Source organism: Sorex fumeus, unplaced genomic scaffold (assembly GCF_029834395.1).
Source record: "Sorex fumeus unplaced genomic scaffold, SorFum_2.1 ptg000006l, whole genome shotgun sequence".
Taxonomy (NCBI): Eukaryota; Metazoa; Chordata; class Mammalia; order Eulipotyphla; family Soricidae; genus Sorex; species Sorex fumeus.
The window spans coordinates 47561072-47587892 of record NW_026606063.1 but is presented as its reverse complement, the minus strand read 5'-3'; the positions used below and the strand labels follow the sequence as shown (position 1 = coordinate 47587892).

At 39.6% G+C, this 26821-nt stretch overlaps 1 protein-coding gene across 1 annotated transcript in view; it reads right to left on the bottom strand.

Annotated features, from left to right (window-relative positions):
• Positions 1–26569, bottom strand: part of WDPCP (WD repeat containing planar cell polarity effector) — a 377262-nt gene extending 350693 nt beyond the window's left edge. The window contains exon 1 of the mRNA XM_056127073.1: positions 26303–26569. The gene's annotated coding sequence lies outside the window, so the exon portion shown is untranslated. The remainder of the gene's footprint in view (positions 1–26302) is intronic.
• Between the last annotated feature and the right edge of the window lie 252 nt (positions 26570–26821).

The following is a 26821-nucleotide window of genomic DNA, read 5'->3' as shown; positions in this document are numbered from 1 at the left end:
GAGAGAACGAATCCGGAGTTCTGACATCCGTCGACGATCAAGGATCAGGGACGCTGTCTCATATGCCAAGGTGTCGAAAATCAGATGGGCTGGTCACGTAATGAGATTTAAAGATGACCGTTGGACTAGAGCTGTTACTGACTGGATTCCACGGGATGTCAAGAGACCGCGTGGCCGCCCACCTACCAGATGGTCAGACTTCTTTGTCAAGATCATGAACGATCGGTTTGAGGCCCTCCATGTTCCCAGAGCGAAGAGATGCCATTGGACTACACTAGCACGCGACAGGGACAAATGGAGACGTTACTGGCGCCCGCTCGAGCAAATCGACGACTAACGGGAAGTTAAGTGATTAAGTGATTAAGTGATCTAATTTACTCTGAAATGAGGTGATACAAGTATACCTTCATTCTCATATATCACAAATTATAAAATGAAAGCATACATCAATGAAATGAATGCAAATATCAGGCAAAATTATGCAAAATGAGGTTTTCTTAAAAGTGAAACTTCACACTCACTTCTCTCATGGTTCAATTTCTAATTGTTGTAGTGTTAACAGTATACCTAACTTAAAATCTAAAATACAGAGCTCTTATTTAGAAAACAAGGCAAGGAAGAATTCCATTAGCATTCCAGCTTTTCTAAATTATTCATTGCTGGGTTCCTTCAAAAAATTGGCTTATTCATTAAAATAAAAATTAAATTACACTTAGAAAAATGCCATTTTCTCCAAATACTTTTTAACCAGGACATTGTTTTTAGTAATTCAACATTTGTATTTACACCCAGAATATAATTTTATTGATTTACAAATTCATGATTTTTGGATGGTTGCCCTTAAGGAATATAATGATCAAACTGAAGTAACAGGATAAATATCATACAATTTCTCTCATCTGACTACTAAAATCCAAATAGTACTATAGAAAATATGAAAGATGAAACACTTAAGGAAAAAAAATCAAAACAAGAATTTAAAGAGTGTCTTGGTTAAAAGGTCCAAAGGATACCAGCTAAAAGAAATCCAAATAAAAATATGATACTATACTTAGAGAACCCTAAAACCTCTACCAAGAAACTCTTAGAAACAATAGACTTGTATAGTAAAGTTGCAGGCTATAAAATCAATACCCAAAAGTCTATGGCTTTCCTATAGGCAAGTAGTGAAAGAGAAAAAAGTGACATGAAGAAAACAATCCCGTTCACAATTGTGCCACAGAAAATCAGGTACCTAGGAATCAGCTTAACTAAGGAAGTAAAGGACCTGTACAAAGAAAACTACAAAATGCTACTTCAGGAAATAAAAGAGGACACGAGGAAATGGAAAAATATGCCATGTTCATAGATTGGGAGAATTAACATCATCAAAATGGCAATACTTCCCAAAGCACTGTACAAATTCAAAGTGATCCCTATTACAATACCCATGACATTCTTCAAAGAAATGGAGCAAACACTCCTGAAATTTATATGGAACAATAAGCCCTCACGAATAGCTAAAGCAATTCTTGGAAAAAAGAAAATGGGAGGAATCAACCTCCCTAACTTCAAACTCTACTACAAAGCAGTAATAATTAAAACAGCATGGTACTGGAACCTAGGCAGAGATGCAGACCAACGAAACACGGTGGAATATACTGACATCTCCGCCAAGCATATGATCATCTAATCTTCGATAAGGGGGCAAGAAAATTGAAGTGGAGCAGGAAAGCCTCTTTAACAAATTGTGCTGGCAAAACTGGACGGCTACATGCAAAAAGTGCTCAGATCTCTGCCTAACTCCATGTACAAAAGTAAGATCAAAGTAGATTAAAGACCTCAACAGCAGACCAGAATCCATAAGGTACATTGAGGAAAGAGTTGGCAAAACCCTCCATGATATTGAAGCTAATGGTATCTTCAAAGATGTCACACCATTGGCCAAGCAATTGAAAACAGAGATAGACAAATGGGACTATCTTAAACAAAGAAGCTTCTGTACCTCAAAAAAAAAACAGTGACCAAAATACAAAGACAGTCTACAGAATGGGAAAGGATATTTGCCAATATCCATCCAACAAGAGGTTAATATCAAGGATATACAAAGTACTGGTTGAACTCCACAAGAAGAAAACATCCAACCCCATCAAAAAATGGGGCAATAAAATGAACAGAAATTTTCTCAAAGAAGAAATCCAGATGGCTAAAAGGCACATGAGAAAATGCTCTATGTCATTAATCATCGGGGAGATGCAGATCAAAACAACAATGTGATATCATCTCACACCATAGAGACAGGCCCACATTCAAAAGAACAAAAGCAACCAGTGCTGGTGCGGATGTGGCGAGAAAGGGACCCTCCTTCACTGCTGGTGAGAATGCTGACTGGTTCAGCACTTCTGGAAAACAGTATGGACAATTCTCAAAAAATTAGAAATTGAGCTCCCATTTGACCCAGCAATACCACTCCTGGGAATATACCTCGGAGAGGCAAAAAAGTATAGTCAAAATGACATCTGTACTTGTTTGTTCATTGCAGCACTGTTTACAATAGCTAGAATCTGGAAAAAACCTGAATGCCCAAGAACAGATGACTGGTTAAAGAAACTTTGGTACATTTACACAATGGAGTACTATGTAGCTGTTAGAAAAGACAAAGTCATGAAATTTACATACAAGTGGCACTATATGGAAAGTATCATGTTAAGCGAAATATGTCAGAAAAAGAGTGATAGACATAGAAAGACTGCATTCATCTGGGGAACATAAAGTAACAAAATAGGAGACTAACACCCAAGAGTGGTCAAGATTAGTACTAGGAATTCTGCTCCATGGCTTGGAGGCCAACCACACATGCTAGGCAAAAAGGGAGCTCAGATAGAGAAGGGAGCACCAAATAAAGGGTGTTGGGAGGACCCTCCCAGGATGGTAGAAGCATGCTGAAAGTAGACTATAGACCAAACATGATTGCCACTCAATGTCTCTTTTGCAAACCACAACACCCAATAAGAGAGAGAGAACTAAAGGGACTGCCCTGTCACAGAGGCAGGATGGGATGGAGAGGATGGGGGGTGGGAGGGATACTGGGACTCATGGTGGTGGAAAATGGAAACTGGTGAAGGGATGGGTACTTGATCACTGTATAACTGAAACCCAAGCACAAAAATTTGTAAGTCTACAACTGTACCTCATAGTGTTTCACTAATAAAAATTTTTTAAAAATATACCAAAACACATCCTAATCACAATGATGAAAACCATAAATAGAGATAGAATACTGAAAGCAGCAAGATCAAAGAAGGAAATTGCTTATAAAGGAGCATCCTTCAGATTCACAACAGACTTATTAGATGAAACCCTCTGGGCCTAAATACGGCGGTGAGATATAGTATAGAAAACTCAATTAAATGAACACCTCACCAAGAATACTTTACCCAGCCTGACTCTCATTCAGATTTGAAGGAACAATACACAATTTCACAGATAAACAACAAACAATTCAGGAACTTCATAGACTCAAAACCATTGGTACAAGAATTAAGTGGGTTACTTGAAGATAAGACATAAGTACACCAAACTCCTACATAAAGATGGCACAAATCCCTATCACAATAATCTCTTTCAATGTCAGTGGACTTAGGCTGAAAAAGATTATAATAGACAGTGAAAGTCATTTCTTAATGATCAAGGGATCTGTATATCAGAAAGAACTCATGCTCCTAAATGTATATGCACCTAACGAGGGACCAGTAAAAGACTTAAAACAAGTGCTAATAAACTCGAATAAAGATATTGATAGCAACACAATAGTAGGTGAAGACTTCAACACCACTTTGTCACCTCTCAATAGATCAACCACACTAAAGCTCAGCAAGTAAATACTTTATTTTAAGGAAGAAATGGAAGAGAAGGGGTTAGCATATATGGACTTTTCATCCCCCAAAATCTGGATACACATTCTTCTCCAGTGCACATGAAATATCTCCAGATAGTCCACATTCAGGGCCTTCATAAAATTAAGAGGATAGAAACTGTATCAACGATCTTTTCAGACCATGATGCACTGAAAATAGAAGTGAATCACACTCAGAAATGGAGCATCAAATCAAACCACTACAAATTAAACAACTCACTACTGAACAATCAGTGGGTTAGAGAGGAAATCAAGAGTCCTGGAAATAAGTGCCATGAGCTACCAGAAATTGTGGGACACAGCAAAAAAAAATGTTAAGAGGAAAGTTTATAGCTCCGCAAGCATTCATCAGGAAGGATGAAAGAGCCCACATAAATAACTAAGCCTCATAGCTTAAGTTCTTGGAAAATGACCAACAAAAGGAGCCCAAACAAGGCAGAGGGAAGAAATAATTAAACTTGGAGCAGAAATCTAGAATCCCAAAAACAGCAATCTGAAAGATCAATGAAAATAAGAGCTAGTTCTTTGAGAAAATAAGAATGACAAACCATTAGCAAGACTCACAAAGAAATATATCTAGAGAACCCTTATAATCCAAATCAAAAATGAAAAGGGGGACATCACAGCAGTAACTACAGAAATCCATAGAATGGTCAGAGATTACTTTGATAGTCCTTATGCCACAAAACAAGAGAACCTTATAGAAATGGATAAATTCCTGGTAATCTCCCAAGGTTTGAACCAAGAAGACATGGAATATGTGAGCAGACTTATCACCACTGAGAAAATTGAAATAGTAATCCAAAGTCTTCCCAAAGGCAAAAGCCCAGGCCCAGATGGATTCACTTGTGAATTCTTTCAAACCTTTGAAGAGGAATTACTGCCAATCCTTTGCAAGCTTTTCCAGGAAACTGAGGAAACAGACACATTCTCTAGCAGTTTCTATGAGGCAAATATCATGCTGATAGCCAAAGCAGACAGAGAAACCACAAAAAAGAAAGAAAATTACATACATATTCCTGATGAATACAGATGCAAAGGTCCTCAGCAAAATACTAGCCAATGGAATCCAACAACTCATTAAAAAGACCATACACCATGACCAAGTAGGATTTAACCAGGGGATGCAAGAATGGTTTAATACTTGCAAATCAATACAATACACCATATCAGTAAAAGAAAAGATTAGAAACATGATCATAACAATAGATGCTAAGAAAGCACTTGAAAAGATGTTAAATTGCACTCATTTGTGTTAAAAAAAAAACTCTCAACAAAATTGGAGTTGAAGGAACTTTCCTCAATATAGTCAAAGCTATCTACCACAAGCCCCCAACAAACATTATTCTCAATGGGAAAAATACTAAAGACTTTTCCCCAAGCTCAGATACAAGACGAGACTGCCCACTATCACCACTCCTATTCAAAATAGTACTGGAAATACTTGCCATAGCAGTTAGGCAAGAAAAAGATATCAACAGCATCTAGATAGAAAAGGAAGAAGTGAAGCTTTAACTATTTGAAGATGAAATGACACTAAGAAAATCCCAAATAACCTACCAAAATGCTCCTAGAAACAACAGATTTGTATAGTAAAGTGGAAGGTTACAAAATCAATACCCAAGAGACCATAGCTTTACGATATACAAATAACTAAAGAGAAGAAAGAGATACTAGAAAAACAATCTCATTCACAATCGTACCTCAGAATCCGTTTAACTAAAGAGGTGAGGACCTTTACAAAGAAAATTAGGCACACAAATGAATCTCAGATGAGAGCAGCACACCATAGAGATGTCTCCCCAACCTGAGCCAGGCTGATATGCCCAGGGCACCTCAGAGAGGGAAGGTGTGTCCTTCTACTCACCCCAAAAGAACCCTGGCAGCCACAAATTACCGCCACATTCACAGGCTCACCCTGAGCCCCTATGCATGAGACTGAATCCACTGAAAATCCCAGGTATGCAGGACTTGTGACTGAAATCTCCAGGCTTCCATAGCTGGAAACGAGCTCCCTTCCATCCATCTCCTTGCACTTGCACTTTCCTGGCAGTCACACCCACAAACTGCCTCTAGGAATCATTTAAGCACATTAATAGCCATGATCCATACACACAAATGAATCTCGGAAAAGAGCAGCATGCTACAGAGATGCCTCCCAACCTCCAAATCACCATCCAGTTTAAAAAAAAAAAAGTTAACTTCAAGTCTAGCACCCTATGAAAAAAGTTTAGTATTCCAGAACGCAGCCACTTCTGTGGCTGTGTGACATCTCATACAATTATGCCACTGATATGCCAAAAGTAGTACACGACATTTGATGGGTTGTAAGGTTGAAGACAACCATCTTGATAATAGATATATATGTACATAAATATACACATAAGCACACAAGATGCAAACTCTAACAACATATTAATGATCTCTAATACAGGGGCTTAATGTATCTCCAACATGAGATACAATACCTTTCACACACTTCCCTCTAAGAAACCTTTTGATCATTTTAAGTCAATTATTCATAACAAGACTTATTGTTACTGGAGTGATAGCTTTGCCTTGCATGCAGCCTGCTGGGCCAAGCCGCGTTCAACTCCTCTGCCCCTCTCAGAGAGCCCGGCAAGCTACCAAGAGTATCTCGCCCGCACAGCAAAGCCTGGCAAGCCACCCATGATGTATTCCATATGCCAACCACAGTAACAACAAGTCTCAAAGTATAGATGTTACTGGGCCTGCTCGAGCAAATCGATGAACAATAGGAGGACAGTGCTACAGTGCATTCATAACAAGCAATACAAAATAAACTACTTGGCATATGCCTTTTGGGAAAGTTAGGGTGGTGGTGGGAAAACTCAAAATAATGGTGGTAGGAAGGTGTAATGATGGTGGAATTGGTGTTGAAATATTGAATGTAATCAATTACTGTGAACAACTCTTTGAAAATAAAATTTCATAAAAACAAAGAAAACTATAAAACACTACTTCAAGAAATAAAAGAGGACACTAGGAACTGGAAATAATTCCCCTGCTCATGGGTTGGGAGAATTAATAGTCAAAATGCTAATACTCCCCAAAACATTATACAGAGTGAATGTAGTACCAATAAGGATACCCATCACATTTCTCAAAGAAATAGATCAAACTCTCTTGAAATTCATATGGAATAATAAACTCCCTGGGCTGGAGCGATAGCACAGCGGTAGGGCGTTTGCCTTGCACTCAGCCAACATAGCCGACCCGAGTTCGATTCCTCCGCCCCTCTCGGGGAGCCCGGCAAGCTACCGAGAGTATCTCGCCCGCACGACAGAGCCTGGCAAGCTCCCCGTGACGTATTCGATATGCCAGACACAGTAACAACAAAGTCTCCAATGGAGATGTTACTGGGCCCGCTCGAGCAAATCGATGAACAATGGGAGGGTCTTTACTTTTACTTTAATAAACCCCCAAGATAGGTAAAGCAATCCCTGGAGAAAAAAAGCTGGGAGGCATCACTTTCCCCAACTTCAAACAGTACTACAAAGCAGCAGTAATCAAAATAGTATTGGAATAAGGACAGACCATCAGATCAATGGAACCGAGTTGAATATCCTGACTACACCCTCAAATATATGATCACCTAATTTTTAATAAAGGAGCAAGAAATATGAAATAGAACAAAGATAGCTTTTTAAAAAGTGGTGCTGGATTCTAGGGGAAAGGGCAGCTCAGATAGAGAAGGGAGCACCAAATAAAGAGTGTTCGGAGGATCCTCCCAGGAGGGGAGATGCATGTCGAAAGTAGATATGGACTGAACATATTTGCCACTCAATGCCTCTTGCAGACCACAACACCCAAAAGGAGAGAGAGAACACAAGGGATTGCCCTGCCACAGAGGCAGGGTGGGATGGGGGGGATGGGGATGGGGGGAATATTATCCATGGTGGTGGAAAATGGGCACTGGTGGAGGGATGGGTATTTGATCATTGTATAATCGAAACCCAAGCACAAAAAATTGTAAATCTACAACTGTACCTCATGGTGTTTCACTAATAATAAAATAAAATAAAATAAAATAAAAGTGGTGCAGGAAAAACTGGGTAGCTACATGCAAATTAATGACCTCTTTCTAAAGCCATACACAAAAGTCAGCTCAAAATGAAATAAAGATTCAATATCAGACCTGAATCCATAAGATTTATGGAGGACAATGTGGGCAGAATCTTCCATGACATTGAAGTAAAGGCATCTTCAAGGATGAAACACCACTGACCAAGCAAGTGGGAGCAAAGATATATAAATGGGACTACATTAAACTAAGAAGCTTCTGCACCTCAAAAGAAACAATGACCAAGAAACAAAGACAGCCCATAGACTGAAAAAACTTATTTATCCAATACCCATTTGATAATGATAAGTATCCACGATCTATAAGATGCTCGTACAACTTTACAAGGAAAAAGCATCTAACCCCATCAAAATACAGTGGTGAGGGGGGGGAATGAACATAAACTTCCACAAAGAAGAAATACAAATGGCCAAAAGACACATGATAAAATGCTCTGCATCACTAATCATCAGGGAGATGTAAATCAAAACAACAAAGAGATATCATCTTATAACAGAGACTAGCACACATCAAAAAGAACAAGAGCAATCAGTGCTTCATGGATGCAGGGAGAAAGATACTCTCCTTCATTGTCAGTAGGAACACCAACTAATCCAGCCTTTTTGGAAAACAATATGGGCATTCATCAAAAAGCTAAAAATTGAGCTTTCATATGCCCCAGCAATATCACTTCTAGAAATATACTCCAGGCGTGCAAAAGCACACAACATAAATGGCATCTGCACTTCTATGTGTATGCAGCACTAGTCATAACAGCCATAATTTGGAAACAACCCAAGTGCCTGAGAAAAGATGACTGGTTAAAGAAACTATAGTACATCTACACGATGGAATACTATGCAGCTGTTACGAAAAATGAAGTTATGACATTGCTTATAAATGGATGGATATGGAGAGTATCATGCTGAGTGAAATGAGTCAGAAGCAAATGAATAGACACAGAATGACTGCACTCAATTGTGAGATATAAAAAAATAGTATAAGACTAATACCTAAAGACAATAAAAACAAGTGCCAAGAGGACTGATCCATGGTTTAGATGTTTGCCACAAGTGCTGGCTGGGGAAGGCATTTGGGATAGAGAAGAAACCATTATAAACAAAGATAGTTGGAAACGATTACTCTGGATAAGAACTGTGTTCTAAAATTAGGTAAGGACCAAACGATAATCTCTCAGTATCTGTACTGCAAACAGATACTGGAGAGAGAAAAGAGAGAGGGAGAGAGAGAGACAGAGAGAGAGAGAGAGAGAGAGAGAAAGACAGAGAGACAGAGAGAGAGAAAGTGCCTGCCATAGAGACAGATGGGGGCAGAGGATGGCAGGAAGAAAACTGGGGACATTGGTGGTGGGAAATGTACACTGGTGGAGGAATGGGTGTTGGAACATTGTATATCTGAAACCCAACCATGAACTTGGTTAGTTTGACCATTTATCTTCCGTTGACAATCTTTTAGAACTTTACAGAGAAAATGTTAACTTGTAGAAAATTGGTAATAATACAAAATACTCCTGATAATAGAAATGCAAATTAGCCCCCTAGAATGTTGCCTATTACTGCTCAGTGAATACTAACGAGTTTAGCCTGTTTTCCATTCACCTGTGAGTTCACTGCAACATTGTTAATCAGAAACATATGGTACTTTGAACTAACCACAATATATTATCATTAGTGAGAAATATAATCTTTCATATGTTCACTTTATATTTATATAAAGTCAAGATCATATTATCTATAAAATATATCCTTTAACAATAGTTTTCTCAGTAGAGTGCTACAGTGATAACTAAACATACATAACTACCACCAATAACACAATCTATCAAACTATGGCAAAAGAGGACAGCTTAGATAGCAACTACAACAATAGCTAGAATCATTTGTATAAAAGTTATTTCTCTAGACAAAACAAGAAAACAGACAGTATCAAACAATGACAAACCCTTAGCCTTAGATTACAGAATTCAGTTTACAAAACAGTGAAGTGGGAAGGGCAGGGAGAGGAATGAAGTGGACTAGATGGGAACCGGCGAGACAGCAAAGCGAGTAGGGCGGTTACCTCGAACACAACCAACCCAATTCAATCCCAGCATCCCACATGATCCCCCAAGTAGGAGTAATTCCTGAATGTAGAGCCAGGAGTAACTCCTCAGCACCACCTGATATGGCTCCAAAACCAAAAGGACAGAGGTGGAGGTGGAGTGTGCTCTGGTGGTGGCAGTGAGGTGCAGTAACGGTCACGGTCACAGTCACGGTCCTACCGTTATTCATCAATTTGCTCAAGCAGGCCCAGTAACGTCTCCATCGTGAAACTTGTTGTTAGTGTGTTTGGCATATTGAGGACGTCACAGGGAACTTGTCAGGCTTTGTGTGCAGGCGAGATACTCTCGGTAGCTTGCCCAGCTCTCCTAGAGGAGTGGAAGAATCAAACCCGGCCGGCCGTGTGCAAGGCAAATGCCCTACCACTGTGCTATTGCTCCAGCCCAGCGGTGTAGTAACATAGTAAATAATATAAAACTTAACACTATTGCAATCTTATTACCTATTACTATGATAAAATTTATTTCTTAATTATTTCTCTGGGCTGGAGTGATAGCAGAGTGGGTAGGGCGTTTGCCTTGCATGCAGCCAACATGGCCAACAGGAGTTTGATTCCTCCACCCGTCTCGAAGAGCCCGGCAAGATACTGAGAGTATCTTGGCCTCATGACAAAGCCTGGCAAGCTACCCGTGATGTATTCGATATACCAAACACAGTAACAATTGTCACAATGGAGACATTACTGGGTCCGCTAGAGCAAATCAAAGAACAATGGGATGACAATGACAGTGACAATTATTTCTCTATATTAAGTAGCAGAAATAGTTTACAAACGTATTGTATTCTATTATAGATGGTATACCTCTTGCTCTCTTCCATCCTCCCCACAATTATAAGCTAAACACATTGCATATATATACTATATATAGTACACTATAGTAGGTAAACAAATGACTATACGGATAGTCATATGTACATATACATATATACAAATGGCACAAAAAATTTAAGCATATTACATATGTTAAGAAAACGCAAAAAGTTTAACTACCCTAATATTAATGGGTAAGTTCTATCATTTATTAAATAGATACGTTTTATTACATAAGTGATAAAAGTTGTATCACTTAAGAATCCAGAAAATAACTATAAATCCTACACCATAATATTTCAATTCTTCACCTTGTTTTCTTATTACTTTAAGGAGCATAATTTGGGCCAGTGAGGATAACGTGCTTGCCTTGCACATGATCAAAGATTAATTAAACAATTAAGGAAAAAATATTCAAGACTAGAATTTAAAGAGTGTCTCAGTTAGTTTGACACTGAGCTAATATAATTCCCAGAACCACCAGGATTGAGCTCTTGAGCACTGTCAGGAGTGATCCCTGGGCATGGAGCCAGACCTAAGCACAACAAGATGTAGCCCAATTCCACAACTACCACCCCACCCCAACCCTGCCAAGAGCATATCTCATAATTTGGCATCAAAGGTCTATTTTCTCTTTACAGGAATACATTTAAGCAATTTTTCTTTTTAATCAAATATAGGTTAAATAACCACTAGGTAATAGCCTCATAATAGCAAACTTGTAATAATAAAACAAGATTTTCACAGAAAAAAAGTATGGATTCTTTTAAAGTCCTCACTATAATGTAGTTCAACAATTCAATTTCAAGCTTTCTTAAAGTAATTTCAGTCAACAGTAACCAAAATGTTTTTTCTAATTCCTTTGACAATGGTTCTACTCAGAAAGGTAACTTAATATTCTTAGATGCATATTTCAAAACCTTTATATTAAATTCTATCTAGAGAGTAATTTCCGAAGTGCTATTACCTGAAGCCAAAAGCCAGACTTCATGTCTCTAGAATAATCTTGTCTTGTAGTAGTTTAAAATTCAGTAAGTCTATATGCCCTTCCCAGTGTAGCTCTGGCTGGCCTGGGCTTGTTGTAAATAGTTGATTCAGCTAGGTAGCTTTTTCAAATGTCAACATGCTTAACACTATATACAAGGAAAGTATTGTGCTTTAACATAAAGATACGTTTCTTCTTGTGAAACAAAGTTAATCATTTGAAAGCATCTGTTTTTAGGAAATGGAATAGTATTACATTCTCTAGAAAAGAACTGAGAGGATATATCTCACCTCACTTTTCCTTTCATTTATCTAATTCCAAGCATGACCAAGAGGGCAAATGTTTATGTACTGCAGGAGAGGAAATGCATCGTTAAAGAATGTAGGCCTCAAAATTTAATGGTCATATAAGCCTATGGTATTCCCTAAAACTGCTCTATATTGTTTTGATAAGAAAACAATCAAATAATTTTATTTAAACACAAATTTTCCAAGATCCCTAGCATATTCCTTCTAAAATTTTAAACAAATATACCTGATATGAAAAATAGCATATTATCCAAATATCAAATATTATACTGAGTATTTGTACAGTAAACACAAATAATCCTAATCCCAGTCACAAATTATAATAAAATGTTAACATATTAAAATTTTTAATTATACATGGGATTAACTGAAATACTGTACTTTAAACAGTTATTAATATTTCAGCTATATTAAATAACAAGAGCAGACAAACAAGTGATACTTAATGCACAAAATTTTCAAATGCCAAAGTGAAATGAGCCAAATAGAGAGGCACAGTCATAGAAAGACTGCACTCATCTGGGGAATATAAAGTAACAGAATGGGATTCAAACACCCAAGAACAGTTGACGTAAGTACCAGGAGGTCTGCTCCAGGGTTTGGAAGCCCGCAGCACATGCTGGGGGAAAAGGCAGCTCAGATAGAGAAGGGAACACCAAGTAAAGGATGTTTGGAGGACTTGCTCAGGATGCGAGATGCGAGATGCTGAGAATAGACTAAACCGAACACAACAGCCACTCAATACCACTATTGCAAACTACAACACCCTAAAGGAGGGATCACTATATAATGAAATCCAAGCACGAAAGTTTGTAAGTCTACAACTGTACCTCATGGTGTTTCACAAATTAAAAAAAAATTTTTTTTAAATATATTAAAAAAATTTTCAAGGCACTGGAGCGATAGCACAGCGGGTAAGGCGTTTGCCTTGCACGCAGCCAACATGGCCAACACAGGTTCAATTCCCAGTATCCCATATGGTTCCCCGAGCACCGCCAGGAGCAATTCCTGAGTGCATGAGCCAGGAGTAACCCCTGAGCATCGCCGGGTGTGACCCAAAAAGAAAAAAAAAATTTTCAAAAGCCAATTGTGTCATTCTAATGTGGGCTTCTGGAAAATAACTGCAGCCTAGTTTATGTAAAAGATAGTTTAATAGATCTTTTAAGGAATACCCCAAATGATAATGCTATAATAATAGAAAAATATAAGGATAACATTTATACCTCTTACTTAGGCTAAATTAATAAAGTAGATATAAGTTGGTGTCACAAAAATTTCAATGAATAAAACAAGGTACTCAATGACTGAATAGCTTATCAGTTTAACAGTAATTTCCAGCATCATTATTCAAAATAAAGAATATTAATACTCTGAAAATTACTTGAAATATAGAAATCCTTTTACATTGCCTAGGCAATGTAAGATGAAGGGTGAAGGACTAAATGCAGGTATATTGCCAATTATAATCATAGTCATCACACACAGGAATTGCCTCTTTGCCCACTCTACTTTAGAAAAGGTGCTTATCAAAGGAATAATATGCTGTTTTAAAAAATCATGATTCCTTTAACAGTCACCCCACACATATGTCTGGGTGGACTGGATAAAAGTACCTGACAGTGCCTGAAAATTAATAAACTATGAGAGGAATGGCAGGGGAAACTCTGCTCAAACGATGGTATCAATGACCTCCTTGGTAAACCTAACTTTTTCTTTTTTAATTTTTATTAGTGAAACACCATGAGGTACAGTTGCAGACTTACAAATTTTTTGCTTGGGTTTCAATTATACAATGATCAAGTACCCATCCCTCCACCAGTGCCCATTTTCCACCACCACGGATCCCAGTATCCCTCCTCCCCTCCCCCCCTCCCGTCCCACCCTGCCTTTGTGGCAGGGCATTCCCTTTAGTTCTCTCTCTCCTTTTGGGTGCTGTGGTAAACCTAACTCTTAACACTCTCACTCTCTCAAATGAAAAGAAAGAAAGAAAGATTTTTAAAGGAGTCAATTATTGATGGAACTACTAGTATAAGATCTTTCTGACCTCATTCACTGCTGGTAGCAATATCATCTTGTCCAACTTTTTTGGAAGATAATATAGACATTCCTCAAAAACTAGGAACTAGGAACTGAGCTTTCATTTGACCCAGCAATTCCACACATGGGAATATACCCCAAGGGCCCAAAAGCAAAAATCAGAAAAGACTCACTCCTATGTTCATCGCAGCACTATATACAATAGCCAAAATATGGAAACAACCCAAATGCCCAAGAACAGATGACTGGGAAAAAAAAAAACCTATGGTATATAAACAAAATAGAATACTATGCAGCCTTAAGAAAAGATAGTCATGTAATCTCCTGCAAAGTGGATGGATCTGGAGAGTATCATGGTATCATGTTAGTGAAATCAGTCAGAAAGAAAGGAACAGACCCAGAATGTATCTTGCTCATATGTGGGATATAAAGAAATGTCATAGGGGATAATCAAACGCCCAATGGCAATAGAAACAAAGAACAGGAAAACTGATCTTCAATAGAAAACCTGGCACTGGGACGGGGTAAAGGGGTTAAGTTAGGGACAGGACAATGGGTGAGGAGGAAAGGGCCTGCCACCAAGGCAGGCTGTGGGGTGGGATGGAAACTGGGGACATTGGTGGAGAGTAGCAAAGGGACGGGTGTTAGAACAATATAATAAATATGAAAGAATGCATTTGAGATATTAATAAAGTTACTCATGATCGAGGTGCTCCTTTCATGTTTCATGATGGGTGCTGGCTGCACACACACACACACACACACACACACACACACACACGGCACATTTAGAGGTTTGGAAGTTTCAGCCTCACACCAAAATCTCAGAGAAGGAGAGAGGAACTGGAGATTGAGTCAAAGCAGCAATTGTTAATAACTTCATCATCCTTGCAAGGTTTGGGGAACTTTGGGTTGATGATCATATCAAGCAGCTGTATACAAGTGGCACCTTTAGAGAAGACACTGAAGTTCCATGTGCACATACTTTTTTTGTTGTTCTTTTTTTTTTTGTTGTTTTAAATTTTTATTAGTGAAACACCATGAGGTACAGTTGTAGACTTACACATTTTTGTGCTTGGGTTTCAATTATACAATGATCGAGTACCCATCCATCTACCAATGCCCATTCTCCACCACCACTAATCCTAATATCCCTCGCACCCCCCATCCCCCATCCCACCTCACCCCTCTGACAGGGCACTCCTTTTTGTTCTCTTTCTCCTTTTGGGTACTGTGGTTTGCAAAAGAGGCATTGAGTGGCAATCATGTTCAGTCTAGTCTACTTTCAGCATGCTTCTCCCATCCTGGGCGGATCTTCCCAACACCCTTTATTTGGTGCTCCCATCTCTATCTGAGCTGCCTTTACCCCTAGAGTGTGCAGCTGGCCTCCAAGCCATGGAGTAAACCTCCTGGTATTTATCTCAGCTAGTCTCCTATTTGTTACTTTATGTTCCCCAGATGAATGCAATCTTTCTATGTCTGTCCCTCTCTTTCTGACTCATTTCCCTTAGCATGATGCTTTCCATGTAGTACCACTCATGACTTCATCCTTTCTAACAGCTACATAGTACTCATTGTGTAGATGTACCAACGTTTCTTTAACCAGTCATCTGTTCTTGGGCATTCAGGTTTTTTCCAGATTCTAGCTATTGTAAACAGTGCTGCAATGAACAAACAAGTGCAGATGTCATTTTGACTATACTTTTTTGCCTCTCCGAGGTATATTCCCAGGAGTGGTATTGCTGGGTCAAATGGGAGCTCAATTTCTAATTTTTTTGAGAATCGTCCATACTGTTTTCCAAAAGGGCTGAACCAGTCAGCATTCCCATCAGCAGTGAAGGAGGGTCCCTTTCTCACAACATTCGCACCAACACTGGTTGCTTTTGTTCTTTTGGATGTGGGCCAGTCTCTGTGGTGCAAAATGATATCTCATTGTTGTTTTGATCTGCATCTCCCTGAGGATTAGTGATGTAGAGCATTTTCTCATGTGCCTTTTAGCCATTCGGATTTCTTCTTTGAGATAGTTTCTGTTCATTTCATCCCCCCATTTTTTGATGGGGTTGGATGTTTTCTCCTTGTGGAGTTCAACCAGTACTTTATATATCTTTGATATCAACCCCTTGTTGGATGTGTATTTGGCAAATATCCTTTCCCATTCTGTAGACTGTCTTTGTACTTTGGTCACTGTTTCTTTTGAGGTGCAAAAGCTTCTTAGTTTAAGATAGTCCCATTTGTCTATCTCTGTTTTCACTTGCTTGGCCAGTGGCGTGACATCTTTGAAGATACCATTAGCTTCGATGTCATGGAGGGTTTTGCCAACTTTGTCTTCAATATACCTTATGGATTCCGGTCTGATGTTGAGATCTTTAATCCATTTTGATCTTATTTTTGTACATGGTGTTAGGCAGAGATCTGAGCCCACTCTTTTGCATGTAGCCATACAGTTTTGCCAGCACAATTTGTTAAAGAGGCTTTCCTTGCTCCACTTCACTTTTTTTGCCCCTTTATCAAAGATTAGGTGATCATATGCTTGTGGGGAGATGTCAGTATATTCAACCCTGTCCATTGGTCTGCAGCTCTGCCTTTGTTCCATTACCATGCTGTTTTAATTATTACTGCTTTGTAGTAAGTAGAGTTTGAAATTAGGGAGGTTGATTCCTCCCATTTTCTTTTTCCTAAGAATTGCTTTAGCTATTTGTGGGGCTTATTGTTCCATATGAATTTCAGGAATGTTTGCTCCATTTCTTTGAAGAATGTCATGGATATCATTATGAGAATCACATGGAATTTGTACAGTGCTTTGGGAAGTTTTGCCATTTTGACGATGTTAATTCTCCCAATCCATGAACATGGAATATTTTTCCATTTCCTCATGTCCTCTTTTATTTCTTGAAATAGCATTTTGTAGTTTTCTTTGTACAGGTCCTTTACTTCCTTAGTTAAGCTAATTCCTAGGTAGTTGATTTTCTGGGGCACAACTGTGAACGGGATTGTTTTCTTCATGTCACTTTCTTCTCTCTCACTATTCGCGTATAGAAAACCATGTGCCCTTTCTTATACTTTGGCCAATACAAATCTTCTATCTGGATTTCCCTGAGTTATGACTTTTATGGTAAATTAGTAATGGTACATAAAGTTTTTTTCCTAGGCACTGAGAGTCATTTTAACAAGATATTGAATCAGAGAAGAGATCATGGAAATTACGGATTTACAGCTCATCAGAGATATAGAAAGAATGGAACTTCCAATCAGATCAAAGAGGGGTTCATGGGAATCCCTGGCTTTTGGTCAATCAGTCAAAAGCACAAAACTAGTGACTGCAATGATTTAAGTAGTTAAAAACTTGCAATAATTTTGAAGTCATGAAACTATGGGTTCTTGCTAACTTCAGTCAGATAGGTGTCAGATTTACTGGGGACACCATTTGAAATCTATAAAAGAACTGGAAAACATGTAAAAACTCACATTTATTAGCAAAAATACTGATAATAAGAAATAGTATAGATAAATACAGACCAAAAGAAAAAACTTACATAGTAGAATCCCATATAAGTGGTATTGGAGAAATAACAGGTCTTGAAAAAAAGTACTTCATAATCACACTAATAACTGATTCAGCAATAATAATGTGTCAGCGAGAGTACAGAGATTAAGCCATACAGCAAGCATATGCTGTGGTGATGACCCTGGTTTGAATTCTGGCATTCAACATTCTACATTTGGTCTACACAGCACTGTCAGGCATGGCCCCAAAGCACATACTCAGATATGGCACTGCCAGTGAAACAAAAACAAAAATGAAAATCACTTAAGTGTTCAACTATGGTTAAGGTTTCATCAGAAATAATAAATGAAATGGGTTCAAAGTATGTCCCCACTAATTATTTATCAACTGCAAAGAAGAAAGTAGTCATTTCACAATGGAGAGATCTAGCAAATAGTATCTTTTTGTTTGTTTGCTTGTTTTGAGCCACCTCTGGCACTGCTCAGGTTCTGCACTCAGGGATCACTCCTGGTGATGTCTGGGGGACAGATGAGGTGCCAGTGATCAAACCCAGGCTGTCTGTGTGCAAGGCAAGTGTCCTATCCACTGATAATAATTTTCATCACAAACAAGAAACTGATGCAATGTCCTGATAAAGCAATATCACTAATATGGTCATTCTGAAAAGTTCCAACTCTAAATTTAATTAAGAAAAACTTCATATAAACCTGTATTAAAGGATATTCTGCAAAACAACTTCCTATACTCTTCAAAAATATCAATTCCAGAAATAAAAAAAAGACTATTTAACTATTCAGTTTACAGGATAAAAAAGAGACATGACATCTAAATTTAATGCACGATTTTGAACTAAGAAGAACTGTTATAAAGCATTACGAAGACAACTAATAGAATGAGTGCACAGTATATGGTAATTATCAAATAAAAACACATGCACACCTCTATTCACTGTAGCACTCAACAGAAAAGCTAACATATGGAAGAAACCCAAATGTCCAAATACAGATTAATGGATAAATACATTGTGCATACATACACATTATAATACTATGCAGCTATAAGAAAAGATGAAATTTTGCAGTTTCTGCATCTAGATGGAGAGCATATTAAGTGAAATAAGTTAGAAGAAGAAAAAGTATCAAATAATCTGACTCATCTGCAGTATATAGAGAAACTAAACAAGGGAATAACAAAAAAGCATGACATATCCTTCTAATTAATTTAATTATAAATTAAACAATAAAATGACTATTGTCATGGTTTTAATCTTATTTTAATACTGATACTTTCATAATATCTCTTTAATCTTAATGTTAGGGCTGGAGCAATAGCACAGTGCGCAGGGCATCTTCCTTGCACGTGGCCGACCCGAGTTCGATTCCTCTGTTCTTCTCGGAGAGCCCAGCAAGCTACCAAGAGTATCCCGTCCACATGGTGAAGCCTGGCAAGCTACCCATGATGTATTCGATATGCCAAAAATAGTAACAAGTCTCACAATGGAGACGTTACTGGTGCGCACTCGAGCAAATGTAAGGACAGTGCTACAGTGCTAATCTTAATGTTATTTTCATAGTCTCCTACAAATGTACTTTATAATTTATTTCTCACTGAATTATATAATATCCTCAAAATGTCTATTAATGTACTGAGTTAAAAGGAGGTGTGCTATTTCTGACAAAATTAAAATCTTATTTGGCTTAGCAATTGGTTTCACCAATTAGATTACATAGAAATTTTTTATTCAAATTTGAAAATTCGATTAGCAAATAAGATTCTTCAAGGTTTTCATTAAATGATACTTAAAGCAAGTAAAATTGGACTATTTATAAAATTATAAATGCTTTGTTAGGGAAAATATACTGAAAAAAACTTTCAATCTCTCCTTATGCTTTCAGAGTACACTGAACTGGGTTAAGGAACTCTAAGTGAAAGAACTGTATGTTTAGGAAAATTTTAGTAGAGCCTTGAATGACTAATATGTAATAAATCATTTTTTATGTCAGGTGATTCTCACTTCTTTGCTTTCAGCAAAGCTGAAGAATAGCCTAAATGAGTTCTGGCTGAAAGATCACTGAAAACTATTTCTAAAAACAGTTTTGCAAGTTACATGGAAGTTCAAAGAACTCCTATCTTATTTGTGTATATAAGACTTCTACAGTTACGTCATAACCCTGAAAAACAGATGTAAATTTGAACCTTAGTTTAATATCATTCTAATCATAAGTAACATTCACCCAGGATAGATAAGCCAATGGGTGTAAAGAGGACTCTGGGTATTCTCACCCACTAAGAGATACATTTCCACTGAAATTTTTACTTTCAAGTTTTTCCCACCATAGAGTAGTTTCAAATTCAAAACTTAAGAGTGGTCATTAAGCTGAGGCATCAAAAATTAAAAATAAAACACTAAGACTAGAGAGATAATAGATGAGTTAAGGCACTGCCTTGCACGCAGCTGACTCTGGTTTGATCCCTGGCACCACCTACAGTTCCCTGGCATTGCTGGAAGTAATCCATGAGCTCAGTGCCATAAGTAAGCCCTGAGCACAACCTTGTCTTACCCAGAGCCCCAAATACCCTCCCCCCTCCAAAAAGACTTTACATGGCTAGATAGAGAGATTTCTACACATAGTAAAACAGAAATGGGGTCATGAATATATGGGTGTCAATTAATTTATTATCAGGTATCAAATTCAGAATCTCATACATGCAAGGCAAGTATTCTACCACCTATCTCTATCCCTGGCCCTCAAATTATTATCGACACTGGAACTAAACACTGTAAATAAGCTCCAGCAGGAACAAAGGCCCAGAAAGGGAGCGTGTGGCCGCATTCAGATTCTCTGCCACACAACATCTCATACTGTACACCACTGATGTACCAAGAGTAGCACACTACATTTGATGGGGTGTAAAGCAGAAGACAACGAATCTCAGGGGAAAGAAAAAAGAGCACAAAGGACTCAACCTTTAACAACGTGTTAGTAATCTCTTATACAAGGGCTTAATGACTTCAGGGTGATATACAACAATCTTCACATACTTTCCTCTAAGGAAACTTTTTTGAATCATTTTTAGCCAACTACTCATAACAAGCAATACAAAATAAATTATTTAGAACTGCTTGGGGCAGGTTTGGAGTCAGGGAAAAACCCTTCAAATTACATGGAGGGAAATGTAATGGTGGTGGAATTGGTGTTGGAATATTAAATGTAATAAATTACTGTGAAAAACTTCATAAAAAATTTTTTTAAAGGCCAGCAAAGGAATTTCAAAGAGGACCATCAGCCATTCCCAATTCTACCCTCTTGGCAACCACCCTAGCAACGGATTCTTACTAGCTAGAATCTCCATGTGGGGCAGCTTGGGAAAAACCTATGAAAGTTAACTTGAAAAAGGAAGCCAGCTGCTGCCTGAGCCCAGCTGCTTGTGTTCACATGGTCAAGCACATGTGGTGCCCGAGAACATGTATGGCCATCTCCCCTCTTGAGATATGTACTAGGGCTCTCTTTTCATCTTTGGAGAAGCCTGAATTCTCTCTTGAGCATGCTATTCTCTCTCTGTCTCTCTCTCTGTCTCCGTCTGTCTGTCTCTCTCTCTCTCACCCTTCTCCCCTTCCTCAAAACCTTCAAATAAAATCTGTTGTTACTTCAAAAAAAATTTTTTTTTCTTTAACAGCTTAAGTGAGGGTGGTGAGGGGGGATGCTCCGCAGCAGAGCACTTTCATTGTGAGACTTTGTTGAATCTCCAGCACAGCTTAAAGAAAAAAAGAGGGAGTGGGAGCCAGACAGATAGGACAGTAAGTTGAGAACCTGTCTTGCATGTGGTTCACCAGGTTTGATTTCCAGTACCACATCACTGCCAGGAGGTGATTCCTGAGCACAGAGCCAGAAGTAAGCCCTGAACACAGTCAGGTATGGCTCAAATACCAATATTTATGTGTGTGTATATATGTCTATCTATGTAAATAGATAGATAGATAGATACATGTACATGTATATGTATATATATGCACATATAGAGAGAGTAATAAAGTGTGCTACTATACAGTGATAGATGCAGAGACTCTATCATTCTCTATTCACCATCAATGAATATAAGAGAAATTCAAATGAAAACAAATGAGTTCTCAGTTCACAGCAGCAAAAATGGTCTATGTCAGGGGTCACAGAGATAGCACAGGGGTTAAGATACTATAAGAGTTAAAGCATACCCAGGGATTACCCGGAAGCACAGAACCAGGTGTAATCCCTAAGCATCAACAGTCATAGCAAAAGAAAAAAATAAAAAAGTCTTGAAACAATAGTACTGACAGGACTATAGACAAAAATTTCTGTAGATAATATGAAGTTCTCCTTCACTGCTGGTGTGACTGCTGCCTGGTTAAGCCTCTTTGGAAAGTAGTTTGAACACTTATCCAAAAAAAGTGAATCCACTACTGTGCACCTAGCCCACAAAGACAAAAACATTCATTTGAAAGGACATATGCAAACTGAAATTCATCACAGCATCATTTACAGCGTCCAAGTGTCTTGGAAAAAAACAAGTGTCAAACAAATAAATGGATAAATACGTGGTATGTACATGTGTATAATATTATATACACATATACACATGGAGGGGAGCGGGTTGAGCTTTCCTCCCCGCCCCGACCAGGGCTCCGGCAGCCGAAGACCTCCAGGACCATCCACCACCATGCTGAGACCTCTCTCCGCACACATGAAGGTACTGGCAGAGGGACAAAGCCACGCGGGTTCCGGGGCCGAGATCTCCAAGCCTACTCGGATTGGAGTTGAGCATCCTCCACCCAGATCCTCCAAATTCCAGTAGGCGGGGGTCACACCCACCACCTGGCCCCCTGGCGACGTGAAATCCCATCAACAGCCAAGACTCAGAGACTATAAAATCCAGCTCCCAGAACCACGCGGCCGCATTTGCAGCCGCGCAACATCTTATCAGGACATCTTTTTATGACATCTTATTATCTCATTCCTACTTTGGACAAACTTGCAGGCTATCGAATGTAGCCTGCCCACAGGGCAGAGTCTGGCAAACTCCCCGTGGCGTACCAAATATGCCAAATACCAGTAACAATGATGGGTCTCATTCTCCTAAAGAGCCTTGAATATAATCTCAGGGCTAGGATGAAAGAGATATTACTGGGGCCTGCTCGAGGCAATCGACGAATAACAGGATGATGAAATGAAATGAAAATGAAAAATAATGAAATACTACTTCACAAGGAGAAAAGATGAAATCTTACACTTTACCACAACTTGGATAGAACTGGAAGGCATCATGCTAATTTAAGTGAAATATAAATTTTTTAAAAATCACCACCAAAGAAACAAATGTCAGATGATATTATTGGCTCATATGTGGAGTAAAACAAACAAGAACAGGATTGGACAATTTCCAAAAAAAACAAATCCTGAGACACAGTCAACAGAATGGGAACCAGAAGGCTATGAAGATGAGAGTAGGCAAACAAGAAGGAAGAGGGGAAGTAATCTTGAGAAAATGCTGGAGGGAGTGGTGTAGTTGCAACACAAGTATTAAACAATAATTTCAATATTGTAAACTATGCTACATCAATAAAAACAGATTTGAAAAAAGTTAAAATTATAAATAAATAGCCACATGTAAACAAAGGCATCAGATCATTAGTATCTGTAGAGTGCCTTGAATAAGGAAGTTCTAGGGCTTTAGTTAAAAAGAAAAAAGAGGGGCTGGAGCAATAGCACAGAGGATAGGGCGTTTGCCTTGCACAAGGCCGACCCGGGTTCGATTCCCAGCATCCCATATGGTCCCCTGAGCACTGCCAGGAGTAATTCCTGAGTGCATGAGCCAGGAGTAACCCCTGTGCATTGCCAGGTGTGACCCAAAACACAAAAAAAATAATAAAAGAAAAAGAAAAAAGAATTCGAGGAGCTGAGTAGTACTAAAGTTAAGGTACTTGCCTTCCACATAGCAGGCCCCAGTTCAATTCCCAGTATTGCAGATGGTACCCTGAGCACTGCCAGAAGTAGTCCCTGACCACAGAGCCTTGAATATGCCCTCTCTCAAATTTTTTTTCAATAATTGGGTCAGAGAGATTGTACTGGAGTTAGGGCGTATTCAACTACTCTGATTCTATTCTAGTGCCACATATGGTCCTCTGAGCCCTGCAAGAGGAGATCCCTGACAACTGAGTCAGGAGGATGCCCTAAGTATATCCAGGTGTGGCTCAATTTTTTTTAAAACATAAAAATAAAAAAATCAGGAGTTTCACAATTGTCAACCCTAAACTCTACCCACAACATTGTAAATTTGTTTCTACTTCCAACCTGAGCTTCCTAACCAAAACATCCATTAATACTACTCCTTTTCAAAGGAATTTGTAGAGTCCTGGCAGCCAAGCTTTAGACTTCCTCCATTACTAGCAGTCACATCAAATTATCATTATGAGTTCACCTTTCGTTGTTCCTTGACACTGGGGGTTCCAAAAGAGCAGCAACTTAAAATATTAATGTATGAATCCTCAGGGCCTATCACAGTGCTACATCCCCAAACACCTACCCATGAACATAAGCAACTTACTAAACCTGCCCACTTGGATAAACTAGTATCCATCAAAACCAGTATCACCTCTTTACCACTGTACCATTTGAAACCTCATAACTGCACCCACAACCAACATTTTAGAACAGGGCAAACCCCAAGCCATTTGATAGCAACAGTACATATGATACTAACTTTATCAAAGGGTGTGGTGTTTGGAGGGGAGCGGGTTGAGCTTTCCTCCCCGCCCCGACCAGGGCTCCGGCAGCCGAAGACCTCCAGGACCATCCACCACCATGCTGAGACCACTCTCCGCACACATGAAGGTACTGGCAGAGGGACAAAGCCACGCGGGTTCCGGGGCCGAGATCTCCAAGCCTACTCGGATTGGGGTCGAGCATCCTCCACCCAGATCCTCCAAATTCCAGTAGGCGGGGGTCACACCCACCAACTGGCCCCCTGGCGCCGTGTAATCCCATCAGCGGCCAAGACTCAGAGACTATAAAAACCAGCTCCCGGACATCTTATTATGACATCTTATTATCTCATTCCTACTTTGGACAAAATGGCAGGCTACTGAATATAGCCTGCCCACACGGCAGAGTCTGGCAAACTCCCCGTGGCGTACCCAATATGCCAAATACCAGTAACAATGATGGGTCTCATTCTCCTAAAGAGCCTTGAATATAATCTCAGGGCTAGGATGAAGGAGACGTTACTGGGGCCTGCTCGAGGCAATCGACAACAGGATGATTTGTGATTTTGTGATTTTGTGGTGTGTGAAATTCAACATACAGTAGGAAATACTATAGTGAAATCAGAGCAAATGAGAAAATCAAGAGGAAATGAGTATAAATCAGGCCTAGGTACAAACTGGAGGGGGATAAGGTTTGACAGTGGTCTGTAAAATCATGTGTTTACATGATTAAGTTGTGGATAGATTATAATAAGAACAGGACTGCTCCAATGTTAAGAGGTCAGAGGTGGCAAGGAGAGAACTTGCAAGGAACACTGAGAAGAGGCAACCAGTGATATAAAACGAAAACCATGAGAAGCATTCCCAAAGCAAAATGGTTTGAGGAGGACTGAATTATTCAGCTGTATTATAAAATGCTAGTTCAGAAGGGCAGAGAGACAGTACAGTGGGTAAGACTGGCTTTGCCTTGGAGACTCAAGTTTGATCCCTGGTGAGCACCACCAAGGGTAAACCCTGATCACAGACAGGTGTGACACCCCCTCCCCCACCCCCCCACCTCCCCACCTCCCCAAAAAAACAAAGTTCAGGTTGGTCTCGTAACATCTTCCAAATCTAAAACAGAGGAAATACCATTTGGCGATCACCAGAGGAAAACAAAAGTCATACCAAAGCTATGTAACTTACATATTTCAAGCATATTAATTTCAGTACATCACACCTTCCTTTAAACAGTCACATAAAATATTATTGGAGAGATCACGGTAGTTCTCTTGGACACCTTTAAATGGACACCTCTGAGCCGGTCCACCATCAGAAACAGACTGTAATAACCAGTGTCTGCATCTCCTACTGGCTTGCGTTAGAAACAGGCTGTCTCTCAAGAGTCAGGGAAGTGGAAAAAGGATCATCGGACTTTCCAAAGAGAAAGGGCAACCGTGTCAACTTTGACTGAGGGCTTCAGAGAAAAAAAGTTACATCGGTGGGCTGTGAGCTCCAGGAAGAGGCGCTCACCTCCCCAAAGCAGACACTGAATATTTGCTTTGATATTTACTTTTCAATTTAACTTTGAAGACAAGCATCTAAACAGGGGCGAGGGGACGAGAACTTGTGGACATTGCACACTCCAGAAAGGAAGCTGCTGTTCTAACACAGCGCCCAAAGGGGACTGGCAAAATCGCGGACATCCGCTCAGATTAGCACCCAGGTAGGAAAGGGCAATGCGGGATCCTTCCAATTACATTCTGGAACCCTAAGGATTAAAACCAAAAACAACCCAAAAGAAAAAAAAAAAAAAACTTTGGCACAGGCTTTTGGGCTCACCTGCCTCCGCAGTGAGGAAGACGCAAGGCCCCCAGACGCCCTCCACAGAAGCGTCTCTGCAAATCTTTTCCCTCGTCACCCGACCCTAGACCGGGCACCGGGGCTCGGGCTAAGAAAGAAGGGTCCACAAGGGCGCGGCACGTTCCGCGGGTCTGCACTGCGGCCCCGAAGTAGCGGCAGCCACCGAGTCCCGCAGGTACAGCCGGGCGGCCCGGATGCGCGCGCGCTCCGGCCTCGTCGCTTAGCAACTGGGAAGCCGACCGCCAGCGCCCGGGCTTCGGCTTCTCCCGCCCCTCCGCGGGGTGAAGAGTTTTAAAACCAATTGTGTTTCCGGGTCGAGCAGGCTTTACGCAGCGGAAGGTCTCAACCTCCCACGTTTACCCTTGTGGGAGGATCAAGTCTCATTTGCTCACGTGTTGGGGGAGAGAGGGGGGGTTGGGGGGGGACAGTGAATGTAACTGAGGGGTCTGTCTCTCCTCCCTCCCAGGACACGCGCCTTGTGTCCCACCAATGGCTGGG